This window comes from Tachyglossus aculeatus, chromosome 12 (genome assembly GCF_015852505.1).
Source record: "Tachyglossus aculeatus isolate mTacAcu1 chromosome 12, mTacAcu1.pri, whole genome shotgun sequence".
In the NCBI taxonomy this organism is placed as follows: Eukaryota; Metazoa; Chordata; class Mammalia; order Monotremata; family Tachyglossidae; genus Tachyglossus; species Tachyglossus aculeatus.
In genome coordinates this window covers 22,965,861-22,981,621 of record NC_052077.1, presented here as the reverse complement: position 1 = coordinate 22,981,621, position 15,761 = coordinate 22,965,861, and the positions used below count along the sequence as shown (strand labels likewise).

The 15,761-nt window shown below is 46.1% G+C and overlaps 1 protein-coding gene across 2 annotated transcripts in view; it reads right to left on the bottom strand.

Annotated features, from left to right (window-relative positions):
* ARFIP1 (ADP ribosylation factor interacting protein 1) overlaps window positions 1-8,657 on the bottom strand; it is a 121,238-nt gene extending 112,581 nt beyond the window's left edge. Inside the window, exon 1 of one of the 2 annotated variants that reach the window (XM_038755036.1) lies at window positions 8,604-8,657. The gene's annotated coding sequence lies outside the window, so the exon portion shown is untranslated. The remainder of the gene's footprint in view (window positions 1-8,603) is intronic. The other variant, XM_038755032.1, reaches the window with a different exon arrangement.
* Window positions 8,658-15,761: the final 7,104 nt, after the last annotated feature.

The following is a 15,761-nucleotide window of genomic DNA, read 5'->3' as shown; positions in this document are numbered from 1 at the left end:
CAGTCTAGAAGGGGGAGACAGAGAACAAAGCCAAACACACTAACAAAATAAAATAAATAGAATAGATAGGTACAAGTAAAATAAATAGAGTAATAAATATGTACAAACATATATACAGGTGCTGTGGGGAAGGGAAGGAGGTAAGATGCGGGGGATGGAGAGGGGGACGAGGGGGAGAGGAAGGAAGGGGCTCAGTCTGGGAAGGCCTCCTGGAGGAGGTGAGCTCTCAAGCACAGGCCGCGAGGTGAATAAGAAAATGGGACTTTGTCTTAAAAGGTGGGGGGAGGAGAGTCCTGCAAGAACCCAGCCTTTGCATAAGAAGTCATTTCCTGATTGTGAAATGATTTGCCTGGATTCCCACGGGAGGTTGTGGGCCCTTCCGTTTTCTGAATTTCTTTAAAAGCAGGGTAGAGTGTCATCTCTCAGTAACATGGAAAGAAAATGGGTAACCGCAGTACAAGGGCACAGATCGCTCTACAATGACTTCGCGAGAGTCTTTCCCTCTGACATCTAGGACAATGGCGGCAGACCAGAAAAACGAAGTTCTCTTCGGTCATAATGTGTACTAGAATACAATGCCCCGAAACAGAAGGGGAAAGTATGGAGGCAGTAGGGCCAAAGCCTGCACCGCATTCATCATCTTGCCTCATCATTCATCATCATCTTGCCTCCTTCCCTTCCTCACAGCACCTGTATATATGGATAGATGTTTGTACATATTTATTACTCTATTTTACTTGTACATATCTACTCTATTTATTTTGTTAGTCTGTTTGGTTTTGTTCTCTGTCTCCCCCTTTTAGACTGTGAGCCCACTGTTGGGTAGGGACTACCTCTATATGTTGCCAACTTGTACTACCCAAGTGCTTAGTACAGTGCTCTGCACACAGTAAGCGCTCAATAAATACGATTGATTGATTGATCATCTAGGGCATTGACGGTCTCAGATAAGCATCAAATAATGAAGGATAGCAGACTTCCCATCTTGTATTCATAGGTGGATTCTAAGAGCATTAGCTTTCGAGGCCCCGAAATAACCTCAAAAACAACAGACCAAGACCCTGGGTGTCAACATAGCAGACTTCCTTTAAACAAGAAGGAACTAAGATGAGACGCCCAGATTTTGAGGTTGCTCTAGACCTCTCTGCGCATCACTTTTCTAGGCTCAAACACACAAGCATCCTGATGTTTACAAATGTAAAAGGCAGCACAGTAACCAGTGCCAAAAAAGAACGGATACCAGAACGAACACCCAAATTCAAGAACTGCCTGGTTAACAAGGAGCAGAATCAGAGAAATAATAATAATGTTGGTATTTGTTAAGCGCTTACTATGTGCAAAGGATTGTTCTAAGCGCTGGGGTAGATACAAGGTAATCAGGTTGTCCCACGTGGGGCTCACAGTCTTCATCCCCATTTTACAGATGAGGGAACTGAGGCCCGGAGCAGTTAAGTGACTTGCCCAAAGTCACCCAGCTGACAAGTGGCGGAGCCGGGATTTGAACCCACGACCTCTTGACTCCAAAGCCCGGGCTCTTTCCACTGAGCCACACTGAATCATACCCCCAAAAGGTGACAAAGGCTATTTCCTTCGGTAATCGGCTGTTGCAGAAAGGAGAAAAAAATACCTTCCTTTCAAGTTACTCCAGGGCAAAAAACTGCCGAGGAATTTGACAGCTGGAAAGGTCAGAAAAGACACTGATCAATCACATTTACTGAACGCTTCCTGTGTGCACGGCACTGTACTAAGCGCTTGGGAGAGTACAACACAACAGAGTCGGTAGACGTGTTCCCTGCCCAGAATTAGCTGACAGTCTAGATGGGGGAGAATGAAAATATTATATTAGCTAATAATATTAGCTGCCTTAAGACACAGGCCGCTAGCATATTACTTAACCAATTCTAGACACCAGCTGTCATACCCATAAATAATAACGATGGCATTTGTTAAGCGCTTACTACGTGTCAAGCACTGCTCTAAGCGTTGGGATTGATCCAAAGGAATCAGGTTGGCCACAGTCCCTGTCCCTCATGGGGCTCACAGCCTTAATCCCCATTTTACAGATGAGGGAAATGAGGCCCAGAGAGGTGAAGTGACTTACCCAAGGTCACCCGGCAGACAAGTGGCGGAGCTGGGACTGGAACCCGGGTCCTGGCGACGCTCAGGACCGCGCTCTATTCACCGGGCCGCGCTGCTTCTCGATCAATCAATCATTCGTATTTATTGAGCGCTTACTGTGTGCAGAGCACTGTACTAAGCGCTTGGGAAGTACAAATTGGCAACATATAGAGACAGTCCCTACCCAACAGTGGGCTCACAGTCTAAAAGAGATTTTAAGTGTGGTTTGGTCACACCCTTTCAAGATGTGACCACAGGTTCCTGGAAGGGATGTCATCATTTCTACTTCAAGTCCAGCTGGAGGGGAAGGAAGGAGCTAACCTCCAACCTGACTTTGACCCCTGAATCATCATCATCATCATCAATCGTATTTATTGAGCGCTTACTACGCGCAGAGCACTGTACTAAGCGCTTGGGAAGTACAAATTGGCAACATATAGAGACAGTCCCTACCCAACAGTGGGCTCACAGTCTAAAATCACCGTCAACGCTGAGTGCTCGCGGTGTGCAAAGCACTGCACGAAGCACGTGGGCTGGAAAACTACAGCCGAGTCGGTAAATATGTTCCCTTGCCCAAAGTGAGCTTACAATCGATGGTTTTTTTATTGCACGTTTACTACGTGCAGAGCACTGTATATATGTATATATGTTTGTACATATTTATTACTCTATTTTATTTGTACATATCTATTCTATTTATTTTATTTTGTTAGTCTGTTTGGTTTTGTTCTCTGTCTCCCCCTTTTAGACTGTGAGCCCACTGTTGGGTAGGGACTGTCTCTATGTGTTGCCAATTTGTACTTCCCAAGCGCTTAGTACAGTGCTCTGCACATAGTAAGCGCTCAATAAATACGATTGATGATGATGATGATGATGAGTTGGGAGTTACTGAATTTGTACTTCCCAATTTGTACTTCCCAAGCGCTTAGTACAGTGCCCTGCACATAGTAAGCGCTCAATAAATACGACTGATGATGATGATGAAGGCCATGAGCGGAGACCCGCAGCTAAAGGAGATTGCAACAGTCCTTGCCCGGGATTCCTCGGATGACAATCAATCAATCAATTTATTGAGCGCTTACTGTGTGCAGAGCACTGTACTAAGCGCTTGGGAAGTACAAGTTGGAAAGCAGAGTCGTCCAGTGGGCAGAACCCGGGCCTGGGTTCTAACCTGGCTCCGGCACTTGCCTGTCGTGCAACCTGGGGTAAGTCACTTAGCCTCCCTGGGTCTCAGTTACCTCACCTGTAAAATGGGGACAAATCAATCAATCAATCAATCGTATTTATTGAGCGCTTACTGTGTGCAGAGCACTGTACTAAGCGCTTGGGAAGTACAAGTTGGAAAGCAGAGTCGTCTAGTGGACAGAGCCCGGGCCTGGGTTCTAACCTGCCTCGGGCACTTGCCTGTCGTGCAACCTTGGGTAAGTCACTTAGCTTCCCTGGGTCTCAGTTACCTCACCTGTAAAATGGGGACAAATCAATCAATCAATCAATCGTATTTATTGAGCGCTTACTGTGTGCAGAGCACTGTACTAAGCGCTTGGGAAGTACAAGTTGGCAACATATAGAGACAGTCCCTACCCAACAGTGGATTGCGAGCCCCTGTGGGGCAGGGCCTAGATCCAACCCGGTTATCTTGTATCTACCCCAGCGTTAAGTACGGTGACCGGCACAGAGTAAGTGCTCATCAAATACCATTAAAAGACAGAAATGATAAAACAGTGAAGCATCATGTACACTTCCAAGCGCTTAATACAGTGCTCTGCACACAGTAAGAGCTCAATTCATTCATTCATTCATTCAATCATATTTATTGAGCGCTTACTGTGTGCAGAGCACTGGACTAAGCGCTTGGGAACTACAAGTCGGCGACATATAGAGACGGTCCCTACCCAACAACGGGTTCAACGGTCTAGAAGGGGGAGACGGACAACAAAACAAAACATGTGGACGGGTGTCAAGTCGTCAGAATAAATAGAATGAAAGCTAAATGCACATCATTAACAAAATAAATAGAATAATAAGTATGTACAAGTAAAATAAAGAGTAATAAATCTGTGCAATCTCTCATACACAGAGATAGATAGATTTATTCAATCACTCAATAAATACGATTACTAATAACGATAAGAGAAGCAGCACGGCGTAGCGGCTAGAGCACGGCCCTGGGAATCAGAAGGTCATGGGTTCGAAAACCGGCTCCACCACCTGTCTGCTGTGTGACCTTGGGCAAATCACTTCACTTCTCTGGGCCGCAATTCCCCCATCTCTAAAATGGGGATTAAGACTGTGAGCCCCCTGAGGGACAGGGACCGCGTCCAACCTGATTTGCTTGTAATAATAATAATGACAACAATTACGGTATTTGTTAAGCACGTCCTATGTGCCAAGCACTATTCTAAGCGCTGGGGTAATAATAATGATGATGGTATTTGTTAAACGCTTACTATGTGCAAAGCACTGTTCAAAGCGCTGGGGGGATACGAGGTAATCAGGTTGTCCCACCTGGGGCTCACAGTCTTAATCCCTGTTTTACGGATGAGGGAACTGAGGCCCAGAGAAGTTAAGCAGCTTGCCCAAGGTCACACAGCAGACCAGTGGCAGAGCCGGGATTAGTACCCACATCTTCTGACTCCCAAATCCGTGCTCTTGCCACTACGCCACACTGCTTCTCTGTCCACCCCAGCGCTTAGTACAGTGCCAGGCACACAGTCAGCTTGGGCAAGTCCCTTCACTTCTCTGTGCCTCAATTCCCTCATCTGTAAAATGGGGAACCCCACGTGGGACAACGTGATTATCGTGTATCTACCCCAGCGCTTAGAACAGTGCTTGGCACATAGTAAGCATTTAACAAATACTGTTATTATTGGCATATACCCCAATTATTATGTTTTGAAGTCTGCCTCCCCCCTTCTGGACTGTAGACTGGGCAGGGATTGTCTCTATTGCTGAACTGTACTTTCCAAGCGCTTAGTACAGTGCCCTGCACACAGTGAGCGCTCAAGAGCCCGGGCTTGGGAGTCATAGATCATGGGTTTTCTTCCCAATTCAGCCACCTGCCTGCTGTGTGACCTATGGCAAGTCACTTCTCTTCTCCCTGTGCCTCAGTTCCCTCATCTGTAAAATGGGGATGAAGACTGTGAGCCCCACGTGGGACAACCTGATGACCTTGTATCTACCCCAGCGCTTAGAACAGTACTTGGCACATAGTAAGTGCTTAATGATAATAATAATAATAATAATGGCATTCGTTAAGTGCTTACTCTGTGCCAAGCACTGTTCTAAGCACTTGGGGGGATACAGGGTCATCAGGTTGTCCCACATGGGGCTCACAGTCTCAATCCCCATTTTACAGATGAGGTAACAGGAACAGAGAAGTTAAGTGACTTGTCCAAAGTCACACAGCTGACAAGTGGTGGAGCTGAGATTAGAATCAATCAATCAATCAATCGTATTTATTGAACGCTTACTGTGTGCAGAGCACTGTACTAAGCGCTTGGGAAGTACAAGCTGGCAACACATAGAGACAGTCCCTACCCAACAGTGGGCTCACAGTCTAGAAGGGGGAGACAGAGAACAAAAGCAAACGTACTAACAAAATAAAATAGAATAGATAGATACAAGTAAAATAAATTAATAAATAGAGTAATAAATATGTACAAGCATATATACATATATACAGGTGCTGTGGGGAAGGGAAGGAGGTAAGATGGGGGGGATGGAGAGGGGGACGAGGGGGAGAGGAAGGAAGGGGCTCAGTGTGGGAAGGCCTCCTGGAGGAGGTGAGCTCTCAGTAGGGCCTTGAAGGGAGGAAGAGAGCTAGCTTGGCAGATGGGCAGAGGGAGGGCATTCCAGGCCCGGGAAAGGACATGGGCCTCTCCCATGACCTCTGGCTCCCAAGCCTGTGCTCTTTCCACTGAGCCACGCTGCTTCTCCCTTCTCCAACCCCCTTCCCCCTTCTCCAACTCCCCCCCCCCCCCCCCCCCCCCCCCCGGCTCTCAACCCTCTCTGCTACTCTCCCATCGTTCCCAGCAGTCTCCTCAGAGGAGCTCTCCTCCCTCCTCTCAAGTGCTACTCCGGCCCCCTGTGCTTCTGACCCCATTCCCTCTCATCTCACGAAATCTCTCGCTCCGTCCCTTCTCCCCTCCTTAACTTCCATCTTCAACCGCTCACTCTCTACTGGTTCCTTCCCCTCTGTCTTCAAACATGCCCATGTCTCTCCCATCCTAAAAAAAACCCTCTTTTGACCCCACCTCACCTCCTAGTTATCGCCCCATCTCCCTCCTACCATTCCTTTCCAAACTCCTTGAACGAGTTGTCTACGCGCGCTGCCTCGAATTCCTCAACAACAACACTCTCCTCGACCCCCTCCAGTCTGGTTTCCGTCCCCTACCTTCCATGGAAACTGCCCTCTCAAAGGTCACCAATGACCTCCTGCTTGCCAAATCCAACGGCTCCTACTCCATCCTAATCCTCCTCGACCTCTCAGCTGCCTTCGACACTGTGGACCACAGTGGACTGAACTCCTTGTCTTCCCTCCCAAACCCTGCCCTCTCCCTGACTTTCCCATCTCTGTTGACGGCACTACCATCCTTCCCGTCTCACAAGCCCGCAACCTTGGTGTCATCTTCGACTCCGCTCTCTCATTCACCCCTCACATCCAAGCCGTCACCAAAACCTGCTGGTCTCAGCTCCGCAACACTGCCAAGATCCGCCCTTTCCTTTCCATCCAAACTGCTACCCTGCTCGTTCAAGCTCTCATCCTATCCCGTCTGGACTACTGCATCAGCCTCCTCTCTGATCTCCCATTCTCGTGTCTCTCCACTTCAATCCATACTTCATGCGGCTGCCCGGATTAGTCTTTGTCCAGAAACGCTCTGGGCATGTTACTCCCCTCCTCAAAAATCTCCGGTGGCTACCAATCAATCTGCGCATCAGGCAGAAACTCCTCACCCTGGGCTTCAAGGCTGTCCATCACCTCGCCCCTTCCTACCTCACCTCCCTTCTCTCCTTCTCCAGCCCAGCCCGCACCCTCCGCTCCTCCGCCGCTAATCTCCTCACCGTGCCTCGTTCTCGCCTGTCCCGCCGTCGACCCCCGGCCCACGTCCTCCCCCGGCCTAGAATGGCCTCCCTCTGCCCATCCGCCAAGCTAGCTCTCTTCCTCCCTTCAAGGCCCTACTGAGAGCTCACCTCCTCCAGGAGGCCTTCCCAGACTGAGCCCCTTCCTTCCTCTCCCCCTCGTCCCCCTCTCTATCCCCACATCTTACCTCCTTCCCTTCCCCACAGCACCTGTATATATGTATATATGTTTGTACATATTTATTACTCTATTAATTTATTTTACTTGTACATATCTATTCTACTTATTTTATTTTGTTAGTATGTTTGGTTTTGTTCTCTGTCTCCCCCTTCTAGACTGTGAGCCCACTGTTGGGTAGGGACTGTCTCTATATGTTGCCAACTTGTACTTCCCAAGCGCTTAGTACAGTGCTCTGCGCACAGTAAGCGTGCAATAAATATGATTGATTGACTGTCTCTATGTGTTGCCAACTTGTACTTCCCAAGCACTTAGTCCAGTACTCTGCACACAGTAAGTGCGCAATACGATTGATTGATTGACCGTCTCTATGTGTTGCCAACTTGGACTTCCCAAGCGCTTAGTACAGTGCTCTGCACACAGTAAGCGCGCAATAAATACGACTGATTGATTGATCATCTCTAGGTGTTGCCAACTTGGACTTCCCAAGCGCTTAGTACAGTGCTCTGCACACAGTAAGCACACAATAAATACGATTGATTGATTGATTGACCCTCTCTGTGTTGCCAACATGGATTCCCAAGCGCTTAGTACAGTAAGCGCGCAACAAATGAGAAGCAGCGTGGCTCAGTGGAAAGAGCCCGGGCTTTGGAGTCGGAGGTCATGGGTTCAAATCCCGGCTCCTCCCCATGTCAGCCGTGCGACTTCGGGCAAGTCACTTCACTGGGCCTCAGTTCCCTCATCTGTCAAATGGGGATGGAGTCTGCGAGCCCCACGTGGGACAACCGGATCACCTTGGAACCTCCCCAGCGCTTAGAACAGTGCTTTGCACAGGGTAAGCTTTTAATAAATGCCATTATTATTATTATTATTATCATTATTATTAATAAATTGATTGAATAGATACGACGGAATGGTGGGTAGGGACTGCCTCTATGTGTTGCCGACTTGTATTTCCCAAGCGCTTAGTCCAGTGCTCTGCACACAGTCAGCGCGCAATAAATACGATTGATTGATTGGTTGAATGAGAGAGTGAGTGAGTGAGTGAATGAATGAATGAATGAGTGAATGAATGAATGAATCCCTGCTCGGTTCCTCCGAATCAGAGCGGCTTCCGCTCGCGCTCGCGCCCGGTCTCGCGCTCGCGCTCTCGGCCTCGCGGTCTCGGTCTCGCGGGAACACCGCGACGCGGACCGTGGGGGCGCCTCCCTCGACGCCCCCCTCTCACCTGAGGGCGCGGCCCGGGCTCCGCGGGCACAGGCCGGCTGGCAACGGCCGCCTCCGTGCCCCCCAGCTGCGGCCAGGCCGGAAGTGACGTCGCCGGAAGTGGGGGGACCCCCCCCTTCTCTCCGGCCCGCCCCCGTTGCCATGGCGACGCCCCCCCCCTCCGCCTCGACAACCGCGGCCTTCCCCTCCTCCTGCGGCCGGAGAGAGGGGATCGAATAATAAGAATAATAATAATAATAAAAACAATAATAACAATGGCATTTATTAAGCCCTTACTAATAATGACATTTATTAAGCCCTTACTGTGTGCAAAACACTGTACTAAGAAGCACTTGGGAAATACAAGACGGTCCCTCCCCAACAACGGGCTCACAGCCGTATTTAGTGAGCGCATAATAATAGTAAAAATAATAATAATAATAATAATAATAATAATAATAAAAACAATAATAATAATGGCATTTATTAAGCCCTTACGAATAATGACATTTATTAAGCCCTTACTGTGTGCAAAGCACTGTACCAAGAAGCACTTGGGAAGTACACGTTGGCAACATGTAGAGACGGTCCCTCCCCAGCAACGGGCTCACAGCCCTATTTAGTGAGCGCATAATGATAATAATAATAATAATAACAACAATAATGGCATTTATTAAGCCCTTACTAATAATGGCATTTATTAAGCCCCTACTATGTGCAAAGTACTGTACTAAGAAGCGCTTGGGAAGTACACGTTGGCAACATGTAGAGACGGTCCCTCCACAACAACGGGCTCACAGCCGTATTTAGTGAGCGAATAATAATAATAATAATAATAATAGCAATAATAATGGCATTTATTAAGCCCTTACTAATAATGACATTTATTAAGCCCTTACTATGTGCAAAGCACTGTACTAAGAAGCACTGGGAAGTACACGTTGGCAACCTGTAGAGACGGTCCCTCCCCAACAACGGGCTCACAGCCCTATTTAGTGAGCGCTTAAGAATAAAAATAATAATAATAATAATAACAATAATAATAATAATGGCATTTATTAAGCCCTTACTGTGTGCAAAGCACTGTACTAAGAAGCGCTTGGGAAGTACACGTTGGCAACATATAGAGACGGTCCCTCCCCAACAACGGGCTCACAGCCCTATTTAGTGAGCGCATAATGATAATAATAATAATAATAATAGCAATAATAATGGCATTTATTAAGCCCTTACTAATAATGACATTTATTAAGCCCTTACTGTGTGCAAAGCACTGTACTAAGAAGCGCTTGGGAAGTACACGTTGGCAACATATAGAGACGGTCCCTCCCCAACAACGGGGCTCACAGCCGTATTTAGTGAGCGAACAATAATAATAATAATAACAATAATAATAATGGCATTTATTAAGCCCTTACTAATAATGACATTTATTAAGCCCTTACTGTGTACAAAGCACTGTACCAAGAAGCGCTTGGGAAGTACACGTTGGCAACCTATAGAGACGGTCCCTCCCCAACAACGGGCTCACAGCCGTATTTAGTCAGCGAATAATAATAATAATAACAATAATAATAATGGCATTTATTAAGCCCTTACTAATAATGACATTTATTAGGCCCTTACTGTGTGCAAAGCACTGTACTAAGAAGCACTTGGGTAGTACACGTTGGCAACATGTAGAGACGGTCCCTCCCCAACAACGGGCTCACAGCCCTATTTAGTGAGCGCTTAAGAATAATAATTAATAATAATAATAATAATGGCATTTATTAAGCCCTTACTGTGTGCAAAGCACTGTACTAAGAAGCGCTTGGGAAGTACACGTTGGCAACCTGTAAAGACGGTCCCTCCCCAACAACGGGCTCACAGCCGTATTTAGTGAGCGCATAATGATGATAATAATAATAATGGCATTTATTAAGCCCTTACTATGTGCAAAGCACTGTACTAAGAAGCACTTGGGAAGTACACGTTGGCAACATATGGAGACGGTCCCTCCCCAACAACGGGCTCACAGCCCTATTTAGTGAGCGCTCAATAATAATAATAATAATAATAATAATAATAATAATAATAATCCATTTATTAAGCCCTTACCATGTGCAAAGCACTGTACTAAGAAGCGCTTGGGAAGTACACGTTGGCAACATATAGAGACGGTCCCTCCCCAGCAATGGGCTCACAGCCGTATTTAGTGAGCGCATAATAACAATAATAATAATAATAATAATGTGCTTAGAACAGTGCTTTGCACATAGTAAGTGCTTAACAAATGCCATTAATAATAATAATAATAATAATAATAATAATCATTATTATTATTATTATTATTATGGCATTTATTAAGCCCTTACTAATAATGACATTTATTAAGCCCTTACTGTGTGCAAAGCACCGTACCAAGAAGCGCTTGGGAAGTACACGTTGGCAACATATAGAGACGGTCCCTCCCCAACAACGGGCTCACAGCCGTATTTAGTGAGCGCATAAGAATAATAATAATAATAATAGTAATAATAATGACATTTATTAAGCCCTTACCATGTGCAAAGCACTGTACTAAGAAGCGCTTGGGAAGTACATGTTGGCAACATATAGAGACGGTCCCTCCCCAACAACGGGCTCACAGCCGTATTTAGTGAGCGCTTAATAATAATAATAATAGTAGCATTTATTAAGCCCTCACTATGTGCAAAGCACTGTTCTAAGCGCTGGGGAGGTTACAAGGTGATCAGGTTGTCCCACGGGGTGCTCACAGTCTTCCTCCCCATTTTACAGATTAGGTAACTGAGGCACAGAGAAGTGGGTATGTGCAAAGCACTGTTCTAAGCGCTGGGGAGGTTACAAGGTGATCAGGTTGTCCCACGGGGGGCTCACAGTCTTAATCCCCATTTTACAGCTGAAGTAAACTGAGGCACAGAGAAGTTAAGTTACTTGCCCAAAGTCATACAGCTGGCAATTGGTGGAGCAGGGATTTGAACCCATGGCCTCTGACTCCAAAGCCCGTGCTCTTTCCACTGAGCCACGCTGCTTCTCCTCGTAGTACTCACTGTACTAAGCGCTTGGGAAGTACAATTTGGCATCATATAGAGACCGTCCCCACCAACAACGGGCTCACAGTCTAGAAGTGGGGAGACAGACAACAAAACAAGCAGACAGGCATCAGTACCATCAAAACAGATAAATGGAATTATAGATACACACAATAATAATAATAATGGTATTTGTTAAGCGCTTTCTACGTGCCAAGCACTGTTCTAAGCGCTGGGGGGGGGATACAAGGTCATCAGGTTGTCCCACGTGGGACTCATAGTCTTAATCCCCATTTTACAGCTGAGGGAACTGAGGAACAGAGAAGTGGAAGTGACTTGCCCGAGGTCACACAGCAGACAAGTGGCGGAGTAGGGATTAGAACCCTTGTCCTTTAAACTCCCAGGCCCATGCTCTATCCACTAGGCCATGCTGATTCTCTTCTCATCATCATCATCTTCATCACTTGTATATTCAATCATTTACACATGTTTTTGCACCCTACTTGTTGATAACAGTCAGGGAAGGCTTCGTGGAGATGTGATTTTAGGAGAGTTTTGAAGGTGGGGAGAACGATGGTCCGTCTGATGCTAAGTAGGAGAGAGTTCCGGGCTGGAGAGAGGATGTGGCAAGGGGTCAGAGGTGGGATAAGGTGCAATTGAGGTACAGAGATCAAGATCAAGAGTGGAGAGTGTGTATTGGGTTGTAATAGGAGCTCAGTGAGGTAAGATAGGTCCGGGGGCGACCGACTGAGTGCCTTCGAGCTGATGGTAAGGAGTTTCTGTTTGATGCCGAGGTGGATGGGCTACTCCAAGAGGTTACTGAGGAGTAGGGAGAAGTGGACTGAACTGATCTGGGCAGCAGGATGAAGTAAGGGCTGGTATGGAGACAGACAGGAGGCCGGGAGGTCAAGGAGGAGGCTGAGGCAGCAGTCGGGGTGGGATAGGATAAGTGCTTGGATCAACAGACTTGGATCTAGACTGTGAGCCCGCTGTTGGGTAGGGACCGTCTCTATATGTTGCCAACTTGTACTTCCCAAGCGCTTAGTACAGTGCTCTGAGCACAGTAAGAGCTCAATAAATACGATCGAATGAATGAATCAACAGTTGAGGACTTTGGGGGAATGTTAGTGTAATCAGAAGATTAGCAGCAAGAGATTTGATGACTTCCCAGTAACACTACGCTACCCACTGATAGTTGGCTGGGGAGAGATAAATTTAGAGGCCCTTTTTTTTTTCTGATCGATCCTTGTAAAATTAAGTTTGTAACGGCTTACATACACACAACCACACTACATACAGTGCCTCCCATTTTCCCAATTCACTGGGTTCAGAGCATCTTCTAGACTGTGAGCCCACTGTTGGGTAGGGACAGTCTCTATATGTTGCCAACCTGTACTTCCCAAGCGCTTAGTACAGTGCTCTGCACACAGTAAGTGCTCAATAAATACGATTGAATGAATGAAATCAAAAACACATCTATAAAAGCTGCATAGAGGATATCGTAAAACATCATAGGAGCACAAAAAATACCATTTCTAGGTTACACCAATAGCCCAATATCTGACTGATGCTGAAAGATAACTTCTATAGACTCCCAGATTGTGTTAGCTTTCTGTGTATGGCTTCATACTACACACATTGTTACTTTAGAAAAACTCACTGAATTCATTCAGTCACATTTACTGAGCACTTACTGTGTGCAGAGCACTCTACTAAGTGCTTGGAAAGTACAATTCATCAAAAAATAGGGACAACCCCTAGCCACAACGGGCTTACAGTCTAGATGATGAAATAAGCGTGCTAATTTGAAGAGCTACATTCCCTCCCAATCAATCAATCAATAAGTGGTATTCATTGAACACTTACTGTGTGCAGAGCACTGTACTAAGAGCTTGGAAGAGCACAACAAAGCAAGTAGACTTGAATCCCTGCACTCAAGAAGTTTATAATCTTCCATGGAAAAGGTGAATGTATTGCTCAAAATTCCAGCCTTACTATTGATGATTTGCAACAGTTGAAATAAGGATATTTTGGGTACCAGTCACAGGAAGTTTTTCTGTCTTTTTTTAAATGTTATTTGTTAAGTGTTTACCACGTGCCGGGCACTGTTCTAAGCATTGGGGCTTATACAAGGTAATCCGGCTGGACACAGTCCCTGTTCCACATGGGGCTCACAGTCTTAATTCCCATTTTACAGATGAGGTAACTGAGGCACAGAGAAGTGAAGTGACTTGCCCAAGGTCACACAGCACGCAAGTGACAGAGACAGGAATAGAACCCAGGTCATTCTGACTCCCAGGCTGTGATTTAACCACTAGGCCATGCTGCTTGTTGTAGGAAATGACAACGGCATTTTGCCGCTTCTAGGGCAGCTGCCAACTGCAAAAATATCCCCAAGCTATACTTGGTGAACTCATAAATGCCACGTGAGACCATCAACATTCTTAAAGGGGTGTTGGCCCCCTCTAGACATTCAGGACCTATTTGGAATTTTTGCCTTTTTTTTGCAAGACTGAGTCTGGCCTCATTTACTTTCCCGGACCAGAACCCAGGAAGACCTTGGCCAGTGGATGCTTGATTAGAGGTGTGTGTCTTTTTGTTGCTGCCGGACCCAGGCAGATGTTGGTAGAATGGTAAGTGCTCTTTGAGTTGTTGTGGTTACAATAGTAATAATAATAATTAGGGTATTTATTAAGCACTAACTATGCGGCAAGCACTCTGCTAAGTGCTGGGGGAGCCACAGTCAATCAATCAATCAATGGGAACTTGCTGAGTGTTCTGCACACAGTAAGCGCTCAATAAATACGATTGATTGATAATAAATACGATTGATTAACTGTGGGCAGAGCACTGTTCTGAGCCCTTAGAAAAGTACAACAGAGTTGCTAGATGCAACCCTGGCCCACCAGGAGCTTACAGTCTCCAGGGAGGAGCTTATAGCCTACGGGGACCCAGGATAATCATATTGAACACAATCCTTGTCCCATGCAAGTCTAAGAAAAGAGTTGCGAAAAGGAGAAGTGGTCATTTCTATTTTTAGAAAGAATTTCAATCCTTTCCATGGTTACATTTTAGGGTATAGCTAGCAGTTGCTTCCAGGGGGATGTTGGCTCCGGAGGAATGCAAGGAATGGTGATTGACTGGTTTTCTCTGTGCAGGCCTGTCGAATACTGTTTTGAATGGTTGGGAGGCCATTAGAAGACTGAAGGTTGAAGGGAACAGAGAGATTCCTCCACTTTCGTTACGAGAAATTTTGGCTGGTACTTGAACAGGGAACTAGGTATCATGGAAAGAATAGAGAATGCGCAATGCGCACACATTTGTATAGAAAAGGAAATGTTCTCCTGACAATGTAGATAAAATCAGTCAGTCAATCAATGGTATTGTTAACCCCTGGACCACGTCCTACCTCTGGCCTGTAACGCCCTCCCTCAGCGCTTAGAACAGTGCTTGGCACATAGTAAGCGCTTAACCAATACCATTGTTATTATTCAAATCCACCAAACAACCACACTTCCCCCCTTCAAAGCCCTACTGAAGGCTCACCTCCTCCAAGAGCCCTTCCCAGACTAAGCCCCCCTTTTCCTCAGCTCCCGTTCTCCTCCTCATTGCCCCAACTCGCTCCCTTTGTTCTACCCCCCTCCCCACTCCACAGCACTTGTGTATATATGTACATATCTATAATTCTATTTATTTATATTATTGCCTGTTTACTTGTTTTGATGTGTATTTATCTATAATTCAATTTATTTATATTGATGCCTGTTACTTGTTTTAATGTCTGTCTCCCCACTTCTAGACTGTGAGCCCGGTGCGGGCAGGGATTGTCTCTATCTGTTGCTGAACTGTACTTTCCAAGCGCTTAGTATAGTGCTCTGCACATAGTAAGAGTGCAATAAAAACGATTGAATGAATAGCGAGCACTTACTATTTGCAGAGCACCATGCTAAGCGCTTGGGAGAGCACAGTAACATCAGAGCGGGCAGGTACATCTCCATTTTTAAAATCCAGGTGGCACACTCACTCCTTATGCTTAGAATGAGAGGCAGTGGTTTCATTCATTACTTTTTGCATTAAGAGATGGCTTTAAGATAGTGTAACTCTTTTTTGTGTGTGAGTGGGAATAAAGAGACTGGTAGATGAAC